We start from the raw sequence: 5,698 nt of genomic DNA, 5'->3' as shown, positions 1-5,698 counted from the left end.
GCCGTTCGCCGTTCAGGCGCCGCGCGCTGGGAAGGGGGAAGGGCACGTGGTGGGCCGCGGCTTTTAGGGGTGGGGCCGGGCCGGGCCGCCCGGGGGGAGGTGCGTCACCCCTCCCACGTCTGCACCGTGGCTGCCGGGGGCAGGCTGGGGGGCGACGGCCTCTCCTCCGGGCAGCTTCTGCGGCAGCGCTGGCTTTGCCCGCCGCGGCTGTGGCCTTGCTGTTAACTCCCTGCCAGCCCGGTGGGGCACACCGGCCGCCGCCGTCCTGCACTGCAGCTCTCCTGCCCGCTCTCCACGAGCCTGCAGCTAGTTTGCTCTCCAGGGCCTCTGTCCCCGTGCCGGCAGAAGGTTTTCAAGTACGGAGGTCCATCCAGGCGACAGATCCTCCCACAGGGAAATGGTATCTGCGGAGGATTTGTTTCTGCTTTTCCTGTAAAGTGGCTTTCTGCATGGTTACATGCTTCAGCTGCTTGTTTTAGTTGTATGGCTTAACTCTGACAAGAGGTTGAACCAAAATACTTCAAAGATCGGTTACCAAGAGCGCCTAACGGCGTGCTGTGCAGCAGAAGTTTGCATTTGTAGTTAGGCTGCAAAGGAGCGCAGCCTCTGTGACAGGATCTGGAGAGAAGGGTGTGCTCTGAAATAGCTGTCTTGGGCAATTGTGTACTTTGATAACGGAAGATAACTGCACTCAGACACGGCATCTTACGCTCATGTTGGCCAGTCCTACTTAAGAATTGGCAGTGCCTGCAGTGCTGTCTGAGGCTTCCAAGTGTAGTGCAGAGTAAGTTAAAGTAAGCCAGCACAGACAACTCTCATAAGCATGTCTGAAGGGAATGATTAATCACCTGTGATTCCAAGGCCAAGGGCCAGTTTACTGGTGCCCTTCGGGATATTCCATTTCTCCTCTTGTATAAAGGAAAAAAAAAATACTTCTTACTATAACAATCCCAAAATACCTGCATCAAAAATAAGATCAGTAGACAATATGTATTGGCCCATCTGTGATATTGTTGTCCTGCTCCAAATTAGAGGAAGCACTGGGGAAATAAAACATTCTCAACTGAGTTTGCCAGAGAAGCAAGAGTGAGTCACAGCTTTTTTCTAAAGTTACTGTATTGACTAGCATCCTGTTCTTGGAGGCTAAAGTATTTGAGGAGGGCCTCTGGCAAGCCCAACATTCTCTGGTCATTAACAAAGCAACCTCGTATATGCAGGAGAATCAAGGTTATGTCTCGAATACCCAAAGTCACAGCTGTTAGAAAAAAGGAGGAAATTATGGCTTGGCAGGCAGGGGAAGGACCATATCTGCGTTCTAAAGCTAAGGGTGATGTGTGCTGTACATCTCGGAGAGCAGCATTCTTTTCTGTTACTGTAAATTTAGGCACCAGATCAAAGCACCTGTGAAATGATCTGGAAGATTTTATTATACCCCATATGAAGTGGCCAAGCAAGCAAAGAATACATTGGTGGAGGAAATGCAGTCTCCTATTAAGTATTCAGAAACAAATTTTCAGTAGATGAATGTAAGCAGCAATCCAATTTCTATTTAGTAATGCATGAAAGAAAAATTAAAACAATGAAGATGCAACAGTATATGTGTATCTGTATCTTCAGGCTTAAGAGAATTAAACACGGATTCAAAATCTCTCATCAGCCAAAGGATCAGAGTCTTAGTATTTCAGGTACCTTACTGTAGAGGCTGAGGTCTGTGAAGCAGTATTAGCCTGGCTGTTCTCACATAGCAAGGGGCAAGCCGGTATGATTTAAAGCAGATACTGGATAAAAGTAACATTTCGGAGCTGGCTGAAAACTAGTCTGAAAATCACTCAGCTACAATCAAGTTTCTGACAGGCCTCTTTTCATGCAGCAGAAAAGCTGTGCCATCAGCTCTCGAGCTATTGTATTTTGCCAAAATTGTACCCTTACAGAAAAACCTAGAAAGAAATAGCAATTTTTCAAAATCACATTATCAAGGAGCACTGAGTAGCCTTCATAGTAACTTCTGTACTGGGGGACATGCATAACTCGTCATTCATGAAAATACAAAGCGGGGGGGGGGGTAACCTTCAAATAAAAAAAAAAAAAAGGGGGGGGGGGGGGTTCAGATGTTGGTGAATTGTTCTTAAGGGTGGTTAAAGGAAATACATCACTGATTTCTACCAAATAAACCAGCAAAAAATTAAAATTACATTTTTAAAGGCCTAAATTGCCTTCTGAACAGGGCTTGTGGTGGGGTGTACTCTTCATCACTAAGCAGAAGTGGGTTAGGTAGCATCCAATCAGCCTGACCTGCAGTTGATTCCCACACTTTAAAAAGGTGGCAAGTTTGCGGCAACTGAAAGAACTACTGGGGACTGTCTCTGAAGAAAACCTGAGCTTTCTGGAGAGAAGGGAACTGCTGCCACGCTGCTGCCAAGGACATGGCACTTGAGCACATGAGAATCCCATTGCTATCATGGAAACTGCAAACGTGAGAGGCCTAGATAACCTTATCAACAGGGCTGTTGGAAGTAGCAGTTACCTGGCTCACAAGCTGGATTATTGTGTTTTATAGAGCCAAGGCTTTTTGAGAGCCACAAGCATCCTGTTGCTAGTGAGCTGAAATGTAAGGTTAGGAATTCAATTGATGTCCTATTTTTTTTTGTAAGAACTGGGTCAAGCACCTTTTTGAGGCAGGGAGTACTTTGAGTCATTGCTATCCCTGGGCAGTCTCCAAGCAGTGATATTTAATAAGATCTTGAATTAGTAAGCCAGTGAAGAGTAGGTTTGCAAACTTCCAGGAGTTACTCTGTGCTTTTTCTGCCTTGCAATATCATTTCCCTGAGCCTGTATCTGCTGGTTCTCAGACATGATCTCAGTTCAGGTTGGTGTTGGGAGAACAAGGAAACTACAGAATCCAAATACAGCACAAAAGGTAGCCTGCCTAGGCAGATGCGTACATAATAAATGCAGAACCGAGCTGGAGATGGGATGCAACCCTATGGAACTATACATACGTACTTACTTGCACATGTGTGGGGTGGATTAGTAATTACCGGGCGTAAAAGGTTGGGTCCTCTGTGGATTGAATAACCTGAACCACTGCAAAGTGATCTCACCCAGTGCTGCCTAAATTGTCTTCTGCATGCTGATGTTGTGAACAAGAAAGAAATACTCCTCTAAGCGTTTGTGCAAACATTCCAGCACCTAGTGTGTGACTCCTACAGCATGCTGCAGGCTGAACTGAAGTTACACCCTTCTGGATCTGAATCTCTGAACACCTTGGATAAACTAGCTTTAGTACAAAGCGTTTTTGAGAAAACCAGGTCTCATATGGGTAGTCTGATTTAAAGTTTGATCAATTCCAAATGACTGCTGTTGCAAGATGATTTCTGTCCAAATACAAGACTATTGTATTCTCAGTTAACCAGCTGCGCAATTCCTTACAGTAGTCGAGATGAAGGGGGGAGGATATTCAATAGCACGCTTCAAAGTACCATAGCATCGGGAGTATTTTTAGGTGTCCTGAAATTGCTATTAACTCTTGTGCTAAACACAGCTATGCTGGACAAGCATTTTTAATAGGTTTTTATTGATAGTATGATTCAAATTTTAATGTGGGCAAGCCAAATAGCAATGTCTGTTTGTTGTTAGTGGGAGTCTTGTTTCTGGCAAAAGTTTTAAGAGTGTTTTTGAGAGTATGTCTGCGTGAAGTGAGACAAGAAGCTGGCTGCATTAAAGCACTGTTGACTTTGTGATGGCTTAGTAGCAATGAAATATCTACCCAAAAGCATACTTTCTAGTAATAGTTGTGTCCACACTTGAAATTCTGGAAGTGCCTACCCTTAACAGCTTCGATATAAGACATTTGGGGTAGTTTCCAAGGACAAGGAATTGCATTGTACAGCAGAACCAGTATAGCTGTAGTGCATGTGATAGCCCATCCATTTTATGGAGGAAAACTATATACTTTGGATATTTATGCTGGCTCTAAACTGAAGAATTTTCTGCAACTAAATATTATTGCAGTTGTAGAACATGTGGAGTTAGTACTGTGTGGTAAGCTTTACAAATGTCTGATAAACTGAACATGTAATGTAATCTCTTGCTTACTGCTGCGAGGACCCAGTAGTTTAAATATAAATCAGTCTTTCCTTGAAAGGAATCATTCATAAAAGTTAATCTTCTCCCTTTTAGCCAAACAAGTACACTGGCAAAGTTAGTTTGCCTGTTTAAGTGAAAGGCAGAATGAACTTAATGGAGTAAAAATTATATTGAGTTGGTCATAGTCAAGAATCCCTCTTTGAAAGCTCAGATGATACAAAAAACTGTTTCCAATTTAAACTTACCGTTGTAGTGGGTAAATTCTAAGTTTAACTAATAAGAATTTTACTAAATTGCATGAAAGTTATCAGTCTCTGTGGTAGATAAAAAACAGTTTGCAACAGGAGAGACAACTGGAGCAGTCCTGTCTTGCAGGCTGGATGAGTTGGGAGTGATGGTGCTTGCAGCTCTCTTTAGTGGTTTACAAAGCAATGCGTCAACTTGTTTGTTTACAGAAACCATATTCTTACGTGCTCCACCCAAGTACATGGGGATAGGGAAAATGATCCTGATGACAGAAAGAACAATTTGTAGCTTTGAGAAATACAAAGTTTTTTAGAAGTACTTGATTTTTGTCTTAAGTGCAAAAATGAAAGAAATATTTCTAACGTAAAAAAAAATACTTTTTGTCATGCTTAATATCTCATAATTAAAGATAATTTTATCAAACAGTTCCCCAAAAGTTGTATTTTCTTTGAGGACAAGAGTGAACAACTCCAGTCGTAGTAGTTTGAGATTCCTTAAAATAGTGATCTATAAAGAAAATGCCTACTTGGCTCTGAATACAGTGTACTGAGCTGTGCAGCAATATCAAGACTGTAGTGGAGCATTGGAAGCTATTATTCAAGCAAAGAGGAAGCAATATGTCTAGCCACATCCACAATTCAACTCAATCAAGAACATTTGTAACTAGGCGGGGAAGCCACAAACCACAGGACAAGCATTGAGTTAGATGAAATACCTACATGAATCTAAAAAAAGGAACTTACAGTTCCTGTGGTAGTGAATACAGTCTGCCTTCTCATTAATCAGTGGAACAATAAAACAGTTGGGATGTTTTTAGGTAGTCTTAGAGGTTCCATCCTCTCTGTCCCTGATACACTGATGGAAAGATCGATAGCCTGACAATCCTGGTCTGTCTGCAAGATCACAGCAGGCCTATACTAAAACAATTTGAATGTATGGAAGAAGGTTTATTTGAAGAAATCTGGATTACCTTTTGGGTGAAAAGAGTGGGTTGAAGACTACTTAGCTTTCAACCACTGTTTTGGATTTATGTGGGTTTTCGTAGCAGGGGGGTGGCAGGGGTGGCATCTGTGAGAAGATGCCAGAATCTTCCCCCACGTCCAACAGAGCCAATGCCAGCTGGCTCCAAGATGGACCCGCCGCTGGCCAAGGCCGAGCCCATCAGCCCATCAGGTAGCATCTCTGTGATAACATGTTTAAAAAACTGCTGCATGACAGCAGCCGGAAGAGAGAAGTGAGAATATGTGAGAGAACCAACTCTACAGACACCAAGGTCTGTGAGGAAGGAGGGGGAGGAGGTGCTCCAGGTGCTGGAGCAGAGATTCCCCTGCAGCCCGTGGTGAGGACCATGGTGACACAGGTTGTC

The 5,698-nt window shown here is 43.3% G+C and overlaps 1 long non-coding RNA gene across 1 annotated transcript in view; it reads left to right on the top strand.

The window, feature by feature from the left end:
- The first annotated feature begins 90 nt into the window (after positions 1 to 90).
- The window catches only part of LOC103899782, a 27,166-nt gene continuing 21,558 nt past the window's right edge, over positions 91 to 5,698 (top strand). The window contains exon 1 of the long non-coding RNA XR_657632.2: positions 91 to 432. This is a non-coding gene — a long non-coding RNA (uncharacterized LOC103899782). The remainder of the gene's footprint in view (positions 433 to 5,698) is intronic.

The sequence above is a fragment of the Aptenodytes forsteri genome, unplaced genomic scaffold, assembly GCF_000699145.1.
Source record: "Aptenodytes forsteri isolate BGI_AS27 unplaced genomic scaffold, ASM69914v1 Scaffold387, whole genome shotgun sequence".
In the NCBI taxonomy this organism is placed as follows: Eukaryota; Metazoa; Chordata; class Aves; order Sphenisciformes; family Spheniscidae; genus Aptenodytes; species Aptenodytes forsteri.
This window is presented reverse-complemented; position numbering and strand designations above follow the sequence as displayed.